We start from the raw sequence: 10,790 nt of genomic DNA on the forward strand, positions 1-10,790 counted from the left end.
TATGCTTCACCCCGTACTTTTTGAGAAGGCCTTCCATCCACTTGTTGCAAAAGTGGGATCCTCCATCGCTTATCAAGGCCCTTGGAATTCCATGCCTTGTCAAGATATTCTTTTGGAGGAACTTGATCACCACTTTGGAGTCATTGGTTTGAGTAGGAATTGCTTCCACCCATCTTGAAACATACTCCACGGCCAACAAAATGTATTGGAAGCCGAAAGACATTGGGAATGGGCCCATAAAGTCTATGCCCCATACGTCGAAGAGCTCAACTTCAATTACGTTGTTAAGGGGCATCTCGTGCTTCTTTGAAATTCCTCCCATTCTTTGGCATTGATCACAACTCAAAATAAATGAGTGGCAATCCTTGAAGATAGTCGGTCAATAGAAGCCACTTTGAAGCACCTTAAAAGCGGTTCGGTTGGTGCCAAAGTGCCCTCCACTTGGGGAAGAATGACACTCCCTCATAATAGCTCCCCATTCCTCTTCGGGTACACACCGTCGGATGATGGTGTCGGCACATCGTCGATACAAGAACGGCTCATCCCATAAGAAGAATTTCACATCATGAAAGAATTTTTTCCTTTGGTAACGATTCAACTCGGGCGGTGGATGAATGCCGGATGCAAGATAGTTGACGTAGTCCGCATACCATGGGGTGTGGGCCTTGACTTGCAAGATTTTCTCATCGGGAAAGTTCTCATTGATGGGCACATTGGCATTTTCCCCTTCCACGGGATTCTCAAGTCTTGAAAGGTGATCCGCCACAACATTTTCACATCCTCTCCTATCTCGGATTTCAATATTAAACTCTTGAAGGAGGAGGATCCACCTTATCAACCTTGGCTTGGCATATTTCTTCTCAAACAAATACCGGATGGCCGCATGGTCGGTGTGAACAATGGATTTTATGCCAATGAGGTAGGAGCGGAATTTGTCGAAGGCATACACAACCGCCAAAAGTTCTTTTTCCGTGACGGTGTAGTTCGATTGAGCCTTATCTAGAGTCCTACTAGCGTAGTAGATGACTCTAAATAGCTTGTCTTTCTTTTGCCCCAACACGGCCCCGACGGCGATGTCGCTTGCGTCACACATGAGCTCAAACGGTTGCGACCAATCCGGTGTGATCAAGATGGGAGCACTCACCAAAGCCTTTTTGAGTTTCTCAAAGGCCACCAAACAATCTTTATCAAAGTCGAACTTCGCATCTTTTTCAAGAAGGTGACACAAGGGTTTGGTGATCTTTGAGAAATCTTGGATGAATCTTCTATAGAACCCGGCATGCCCAAGGAAGCTCCTCACGGCTTTCTCATTGGATGGTGGTGGAAGCTTCTCAATAGCCACTATCTTTGCTCGATCCACCTCCAATCCGGATTTGGAGACCTTGTGTCCAAGCACAATTCCATCCCTAACCATAAAATGACATTTTTCCCAATTCAACACAAGGTTAGTTTCCTCACATCTTTGCAACACAATAGATAAATTATGGAGACAATGATCAAAAGAATTGCCAAAGATAGAAAAGTCATCCATAAAAACTTCCATTACATTTTCAATTAAATCATGGAAAATGGCCATCATGCATCGTTGAAAAGTAGCGGGGGCATTGCAAAGACCAAAAGGAATGCGTCTATAAGCAAAAATGCCATAAGGACAAGTGAAAGCGGTCTTTTCTTGGTCCTCCGGGGCAATCATGATTTGATTATACCCGGAGTACCCATCAAGAAAGCAATAAAATTCATACCCCGCCAACCTATCAAGCATTTGGTCAATAAAGGGAAGAGGGAAGTGATCTTTTCTAGTAGCGGTGTTCAACATCCTATAGTCAATACACATCCTCCATCCATTTACTAACCTAGTTGCAATTAGCTCATCATGCTCATCTTTTATAACGGTTATCCCCCCTTCTTAGCAACAACTTGAGTGGGACTAACCCACTCACTATCCGAAATAGCAAAAATAATTCCCGCATCTAGCAATTTGAGAACTTCTTTTCTTACTACTTCTTGCATAATAGGGTTCAACCGTCTTTGACCTTGCCTCCTAGGTTTAAAATCATCTTCCATCAAGATCCTATGCATGCAAATGGATGGGCTAATCCCTTTTAAATCGGAAATTGACCATCCTATAGCGGACCTATACTTCCTCAAAACATTTAGTAATTGATCAAGCTCATGAGGAGAAAGGTAGGATGATACGATTACCGGATACGCCTCATCCTCACCAAGGAAGGCGTATTTCAAGTGTTCGGGGAGAGGTTTTAACTCCAAGCTAGGAGTCTTCTTCTCCACTCCTTCATCTTTCGACTCTCCATTCCTCAAGTCCAAGAAACATGCCTCTCCTTGCGAAATTTTCTGCACAAAGTTCATTTCATTAGTCTCAACAAATAAGTTGGAAGCATTAAACTCATTATTATCAACAAAAGAGAATAGAGGGTTTAGGAGGCAAGTGTCCATTGGATTGTTGTAGGTGTGGTACTCCTCCATGTTGATGCAAGACTCTATCACTTGCATCATCTTGCATTCATCAACCCTCCTTTCTTCTTCTTCCTCCTTGTACTTGAGAGCCTTGTGGATTGAAAATGTGAAGCTCTCATCATTCACTCTAAGGGTGAGTTCGCCCTTAGCAACATCAATGAGGGCTCTCCCCGTTGCCAAGAAGGGGCGCCCAAGAATCAAAGGCACATCTTTGTCTTCCACCATATCCAAAACAACAAAGTCCACCGGGAAGATGAAATTGTTGACTTTCACTAGGACATCTTCTACTATCCCCTTTGGATAAGAAACGGAACGATCCGCCATTTGAAGGGCAATTGTGGTTGGCTTGATGGTGCCAATCTCTAGCTTGTTGAAGATTGAGAGCAGCATCAAATTTATACTTGCTCCCAAATCACACAAAGCTTTCCCAAAACGATCATTCCCAATATCACAAGGGATTGTGAAGCTCCCGGGGTCCTTGATCTTGGTGGGGATTTTTCTTTGGAGAACGGCACTACATTCTTCGGTTAGATTGACCGTCTCATTCTCTCCTATCTTCCTCTTGTTTGATATGACCTCCTTTAGGAACTTTGCATATGAGGGCATTTGTTTCAAAGCTTCAACAAGTGGAATGTTGATGTGCACCTTTCGAAAAATCTCAAGAAACTTGGAGAATTCATTCTCCACATTCTTCTTTTGATGTCTTTGAGAAAAAGGGATTGGTGGGCAATAAGGTGGTGGAGCCACGTACACCTCCTTCTTCTTTCCTCTATCTCCTTTTTCCTTAGAAGGGTTGCCATCTCCAACTTCAACCACAACACCACTTCTATCTTCTTCGTCGGGCATCTTGGGCTCTTCATATGTTGTCCCACTCCTTAGAGCAATGGCCTTGCAATGCTCCTTAGGATTCACGATTGTGTTGCTTGGGAATTGCCCTTGTTGGCGTTGATTGTTTATAGACTCGGCAATTTGTCCCACTTGTATCTCAAGCATTTTCAATTGCTTGGCTTGAGCCTCTAACTTCTCATCCGTTCTTGTCATGTGAGCTTGAGTCGTGGTCATGAACTTCATCAATATTTCTTCAAGGTTGAGCATCTTCTCTTCCTTGATCATGCCATGGCTCACCGCAAATCCGGGCGGTGGTTGCAAGAAATTGTTTGGATTGCTATAGGAGAGGTTAGGGTGGCGGTTAGGTTGGAATCCTTGAGTGTATTGCCCTTGCCCTTGGTAGCCACCTTGTTGTTGGGGCCGGAAGTTCGCATAGCCTCAGTTGTTGTTGTTGTTGATGTAGTTCACATCCTCGAAGCTAGTTTGTTCTTCAACCACGGGCTCTACCCTTGACATTGATATAGCATCAATCTTGCTATTCATGGCGGTCAATTGAGCCGTCAAAAGAGCTATCGGATCCGAGCTTGTTGTAGCCGCCACCTTCTTCAAGATGATCCTCTCTGTTGGGAATTGATGGCAATTGGTGGCCAAGTTCTCTATGATGTGAGCGGCCTCCGCGTGGCTTTTCTCCAACAATGCTCCATTGGCCGATGCATTCATGTCTCTTTGCATCTCACCACTACACCCGGTGTAGAATACACAAATGATTGTGTTTTGATCTAAACCATGGTTAGGGCACTTCCTTAGCATCTCTTTGAATCTCTCCCAAGCTTCGTAGAAGGATTCTCCATCAAATTGGTGAAATTGGACTAGTCCTTCTTCATCTTCATGGTTCTACCCGGAGGGTAGAACTTGTTGAGAAACTTTTGAGCCATGTTCTCCCATGTAGTGATAGAACCACCCTCTAAAGATTGGTACCATGTCTTGGCCATGCCCCTTAGCGAAAAGGGGAAGAGTCGAAGTCGAATGGCATCCTCCGGGACTCCATTTATCTTGATGGTGCCGCATATCTCCAAGAAGTTTCCAAGATGTCCATTCGGGTCATCTTGGAAAAGACCGGTGAATTGGTTTTGTTGTACCATATTTATGAGGGCCGGCTTGAGCTCAAAATTGGTGGCGTTGATTCTCGGGGCATGCACTCCTCCTTGTTGGACAATGGGTTGGAACATATTGCTAATAGGTGGTGGTGGTGGTGCATTCCTTTGAGCCTCTTGCTCATTGATTTGCCCTTGCATGTCCTCCAATTGCCTTTGGAGTTGACGGATTAAGTCGTGATTTTCCGCCATGACTTCCTCCAACTCTCTATCTCTTCTTGTTCTTACTTTGTTGTGTCGGCAAAAAGCTTCAACCTCAAGGTCTATAGGTATAAGAGGTGCACCCTTAGACCTTGTGTTCATACACTACCTATCAACCAACAAGAACAAATAATCAAATCACAATCTTAAAATAGAAAACAAAAATTAAAGCAAGTAAAATGTCTAAAGTAGTTAAGCACAATGAAGCAAAATATCACAAGTAATGAAACTAAACTAATCCCCGGCAACGGCGCCAAAAACTTGTTCGCTAATATTTTCACCACGCCGCAAGTATACGGGTAGTTGTAATATATGGAAGCAAGGTCGTATCCCACAAGGATTAGTAGTTTAATCTAGTGATTATCCTAAGTCATTATGCTATAGCTATTTAGACTAAACGATTGAGTGATTGGTTTGATTATCTAACTAAATACTTAACAAGTGCAAAGACAAATAAAAATCAAATAAGCAAAGTGGATAAATAAGATGATTAAGGCGATTTAGGGACTAGGCATCGATGGTTAAGCAAAGGACTTCAATTATAGCTCAATACTAATCTTGACGAACCTAATTATCTAGAGTGATCTCCCAATTAGTTCTAGCCCCCTCCCGGACGACTAGAACGGTAGATTACGGGTTATAGTTGCCGTCCCCGGTCAACTTCTAACCTATAACTCCCAAAAGCACACAAAGATCGACATACTCTCACCCAACTCTCAACCTCCCGATTATCGAATTGATATGTTTCAAACACCTTATCTATTGCAATTATCCTCTCCCGATTCAAAGTGCAAATTAGAAATGTATAGAATGTGGCCAACAAACCATACAAGAATAAAGCAAGGATTTGAAAAGATAAAGTGGAAAGGAACAAACAAGATTTATATTGAGCACAAATAATCAATCCATTACAATAATCATCTAGCCTAATCCCCAAATCAAAGAGAAACTAACCTATCATGTTCAACAATAACATACCCAATGAAAAGAGAAACATAAATGAAAGAGAGAGAAAAGAATAATCAAATCCTATTGAGAAGTTTGCTTCAATCCTCTCTCCTCTTCAATGCCTTCTTCAAATGGGTAGGAGGGAGTATTAATGGGGGTTAGGGCTTGGATATGGAGGTAGGAATGAGTATTGAATGTTGGGGATGATGAATAGTGAGAGGAAAAAGGTGGAAAATGGGGTTTAAGGGCTGAAAAACCCGACTGGGGCCCACTTGGGGGAGGCTCCGCTCTTTTCCCGCGGTCCTGGCCCGCGCCCGCGGCCGGAAAACGTAGGGAGGGTCAGGGGACCCGCGGTCCCAGCCCGCGGCCGCGGGTGGTGACCGCGGGAGAGCGCTGTAACTGGAGATGATGCCCGCGGTCCCTCCCCGCGGCCGCGGGAGGTGACCGCGGTCGAGTGTCTTCCCACGGACGCGCCACCGCGGCCGCGGCCTCCTGTGCGCGGCTGACTTTGTCGGCCCCGTTCTCCCTCGTCCGAGCTCTGATTCGGGCGCCGTTCACGCTCATGGATTCCTCTCGAGACGTACTTTGATCATATGCTCTCACAATTCTCCAATCAACTCTTGATTTGCCCTGAAAATATTCAAAAACTATACCAAGCAATCAAATCTTCATAAATACTCAAAATTGGGATACAAACACATATATGCAATCAATTCATGGGGGAAAACGACAACAATTCGTGCGATATTGAGGTATGAAATCCATGTTTGTCAGTGAAGTAGTATATATAGGTCATGAAGCTGCGGAGGGGTGACTAGGGTTAGGGTTTGTTGGAATATTCCTTGAAACCCTAACGGTTCCGACTTCTTCGAAATCCACCTGCCGTAACCTTAATTTGACCTAGTCACCCATGTTGGCTAGGTTTTCGTAAGCTTATAATCCAGTTTGTATACTTTCGTGTTGAAATGTTTACTATGGCGCTGCTGCCAGAGCAGAGGGATCGCGCTTCTGCCAGAGTAGAGAAATCATGCCGCTGCCAAAGCAGAGGGATCGCGCTTCTGCCAGAGTAGAGAAATCATGCCGCTGCCAAAGCAGAGGGATCGCGCCTCTGCCAGAGCAGAGAGATCATGCCGCTGCCAGAGCAGAGGGATCACGCCTCTGCCAGAGCAGAGAAATCATGCCGCTACCAGAGCAGAGGGATCGCGCCTCTGCCAGAGCAGAGAAATCATGCCGCTACCAGAGCAGAGGGATCGCGCCTCTGCCAGAGCAGAGAGATCATGCCGCTGCCAGAGCGGAGAGGTCATGTCGCTACCAGAGCCGAGAGATCGCTCTGGGCAGAGTCAGAGTTGCCAAGGCAGATTCGAGCTGGGCAGTCGAGCGCTGCCGGGCAGGGCTGGGCTGGTCAGTCGGATTTTATCCACTACAGTTTGTCCCCCACTCCATAGTTGGAATTTTTTCAACTAGGGAGTGCAATTTAACTTGTATAGGGTGCGCATAGTGAGCAGGGCGTTTCCCTTTTCTTTGATTCTCGGCAGTTCGCGTAAAACAGGTGAGCCAGAAAAACATGGAATTAAATGGTCGGGGTGACATAACACTGGGCGTCCTAGACCTGCGGCACTTTCAGAGGCCCAAAATGTATCTAATGGCGTTGGACGTTACAGTGGTGATGAGTCATAAATGAATAGATATAGAATCAATCGGTGAATTGTTGTTGAACCGCGAATTGTACCTAGTGTTTGATTGGAAATGTGAGAGAGGGTAATTGGATTGTTGAGAGCACGAGAGTAAATTGCTGTAGTGTTGCAAGCAAAGATAGTGTAGGTTTCAGATTACGCGTACATGGCTATTTATAAACCCATGCTGGGGGTAAAATAGTAAATTCGTTGCTAAAACATGCGCCTCGCGTGGTCGAGGGCATAAGAGTAAATTTGCCCCTAGGCGGGAGATTTCCCCGCTCTTTTGGTGATCTCTCCGGCGAAGGCCATTTCTCTGACAAGAGCCATTCATCTGGCGAGTGTGATTTCTCTGGCGAAGGTCATTTCTCTGGCAAGAACCATTTCTCTGGCGAAAGCCATTTATCTGGCGAGGGTCGTTTCTCTGGAGAAGGCCATTTCTCTGGCGAGGGTCATTTCTCTGGCGAGAGCCATTCTTAAGAGCCGTTTCTCTGGCGAATGCCATTTCTCTGGCAAGAGCCATTTCTCTAGCGAAGGCCATTTCTCTGGCGAGAGCCATTCTTAAGAGCCGTTTCTCTGGCGAAGGCCATTTCTCTGGCAAGAGCCATTTCTCTGGTGAAGGCCATTTATCTGGCGAGAGTCGTTTCTCTGGCGAAGGCCATTTCTCTGGCGAGGGCCATTTCTCTGGCAAGAGCCATTTCTCTGGCGAAGGCCATTTCTCTGGCGAGGGCCATTTCTCTGGCGAGAGCCATTTCTCTGGCGATGCGAAAAAAATTTCAGTTTGGGAGAGGCGCGCTTTGCGCTGATGGACACGACGGGTCTTTATCTCAGGTTTTGCGTGAAACGGGCTTGTGCCTTGTATATGTAAGTTCTTCCCCCCATTTAGACTTAGTTGTTGAAACTTAAGTCTAAATTCAGGACGTTCGGGGTGGGACGGGCTTGCGTCTTTTACATGAAGTTTTCTTCCCCCCATTTAGACTTAGTTGTTTAAACTCAAGGCTAAATGCAATATATGCAGGGTGATACGGGCTTGCGCCTTTTACATTTAAAGTTTTTTCCCCCCATTTAGACTTAGTTATTTAAACTTAAGGCTAAATGCAATATATGCGGGGTGATATGGGCTTGCGCCTTTTACATTTAAAGTTTTTCCCCCCTGGGTGTGGAGGGGGAGGGGGGCTGCGCTCCTTAGAGCTGCCTACATACCCAATTAAGGGATCAAGCCCGAATGTAGTTCTGACCTGCATGCAAAGGTCAGTAAACGTGTAGTAGATTGAGTTGGTCTCGGAAGACCTTATGAAATAGAGTAGAAGCGTAGAGATCAAGCGTGATACTGTTTGAGATGGATGGCGTTCCAGCTGTTGTTGATGTCACGTCCGTCTGTCGATCGCAACTTGTATGCTCCACGTCCAACCACTTTGGTGATCAGATATGGTCCTTCCCAATTCGGGGCTAATTTACCCGCACCTGTTTCCTTGGTGTTCTGGAACACTTTTCGTAATACCCAATCGCCCGGCTTAAATGTGCGGGTGCGGATATGTTTGTTGTAGTGTCTGGCGATGCTTTGTTTGTAGGAAGCTAGTCTGATATTTGCTTTGTTCCGTTTCTCATCGAGGAGATCTAACTCGTGGCACATGGCCTCTTGATTCCCGTCGTCTGTCGTGAGCTCATGTCTGGCGGTGGGTACTTCGCTTTTCGTTGGGATTACTGCCTCCATCCCATAGGCGAGAGAGAATGGTGTTTCCCCTGTTGATGCTCTTGTAGTTGTTCGGTAGGACCATAGCACGCCTGGTAACTCATCTGCCCATTTGCCTTTGGCGTTTTCTAGCCGTTTCTTCAGGGTGTTCATGATGGTTTTGTTGGAAGACTCCGCTTGTCCGTTTGCCTGAGGATACCTTGGTGTTGAAAAAGCTCAGCTTTATATTCCAGAACTTACAAAAATCTTGAAAGTCTGCGCTTATAAATTGGGACCCGTTGTCCGTGACGATCTCCTTGGGCACTGTAGGTTTTGATTTCTCTGCTCTGCAGATTTCGACTTCTCTGCTCTGCAGACTTTGATTTCTCTGCTCTACAGACTTCGACTTCTTTGCAGCTCCGTGTGTTGACTCATGTCTTGAGTGCACTGCAGGTTTTAATTTCTCTGCTCTGCAGACTCTGACTTCTCTGCTCTGCAGATTTCGGCTTCTCTGCTCTGCAGACTTCGACTTCTCTACTCTGCAGATTTCGACTTTTCTGCTCTGCAGACTTTGACTTTTTTGCAGCTCCGTATGTTGACTCATGTCTTGAGTGCACTGCAGGTTTTGATTTGGGTGTTTCTGTTCTCCCATGTGCTTCGTTTGATGGATGTGGTTGAATGATTCAGGCGTCCCTCTTGGTGTAATTAACTGATTCGAAGTACACTCTTTATTTGCCTTTGAATGGGACAGAGCTTCTTGTTGTAATTGCTATAAGGACGGGCTTTTCGCTTTCATAGTGGTTTGGTAGCAAGCCCTGGAGTCCTTCTGCTCTCCCTTGATCTCCTTAACTCCCCACTTGGTTGGGAATCATATGACTTGATGATAGGTGGATGGTACTGCTTCCATTCCGTGGATCCATGGACGGCCTAGGATGACGTTGTATGCTGACGGGGCATCTACAACGAGAAACCTAGTGGAAAGGTTGAATCCCTCTGCGTAGACGGGAAGATCGATCTTCCCTACAGTAGTCGTACTCTCGCCACTGAAGCCAACGAGTACGGCCGCTTTCTTGATTAGTTTGGACTCGTCCAAACCCATCTCCCTGTATGCACTGCAAAACAAAATATTGGCAGAGCTACCATTGTCTATTAGCACAAGCTTTGTTAAATAGTTAGCAATATAAATGGAAATAACTAAAGCATCATGATGGGGGTGTAGAAGCTTGTCTGATTCGGATGTTGCAAAGCTGATTGTTAGGGTTGGATCCGTTGGTCCAGCTTTGCCGGAAGGCGGAGCCCCTGATTTGCTTGATCTAGCCTGTCTGGCGTGTCTCTTGGCGGCTAAGTGAGTGATTCCGCTGACTTCGGAGCCTCCGGATATCACGTTCACAGTTCTCTCATGGTGTGGCGGGTCTGGTGGGCTGTCGTCTCTGTGTTTCTCTTGTCTATCCCTTTCTTGTTGTAGGGTAAGCTTGCCCTTTTCGGTTAGGTAATCGGTGAGGTGGCCTTGATTTAGTAGGTGGGCCACTTCCAATCTGAGGGCGATGCAATCCTCTGTCCGATGCCCATGGTCTGCATGGAACTCACACCACTTGGACCTGTCCCTCTGGTCGGCTGGGGCCCTCATCCTTTCTGGCCATTTGACCTTGTTGCCTAGATTCCTTAGTGCTTCAACTGCTTCGGCGGGAGAGATGGATAGGGCATACTCTGGAATCTTTGCTTTCTCGCAGGGGCGCGTGTCGGGTGCCCTATCGTACTCATCCCTTCCTCTGCTTTGTCGATAAGGTGGATACGGTTCAGCACGTCTGTCACGGCCCGACTTTCTGTCCACCCGGTGGT

The 10,790-nt window shown here is 46.1% G+C and overlaps 1 pseudogene; it reads right to left on the reverse strand.

Annotated features, from left to right (window-relative positions):
• Positions 1 to 379: 379 nt before the first annotated feature.
• On the reverse strand, positions 380 to 3,588 carry LOC130990610 (uncharacterized; annotated as a pseudogene).
• Positions 3,589 to 10,790: the final 7,202 nt, after the last annotated feature.

Source organism: Salvia miltiorrhiza, chromosome 6 (genome assembly GCF_028751815.1).
Source record: "Salvia miltiorrhiza cultivar Shanhuang (shh) chromosome 6, IMPLAD_Smil_shh, whole genome shotgun sequence".
Taxonomy (NCBI): domain Eukaryota; kingdom Viridiplantae; phylum Streptophyta; class Magnoliopsida; order Lamiales; family Lamiaceae; genus Salvia; species Salvia miltiorrhiza.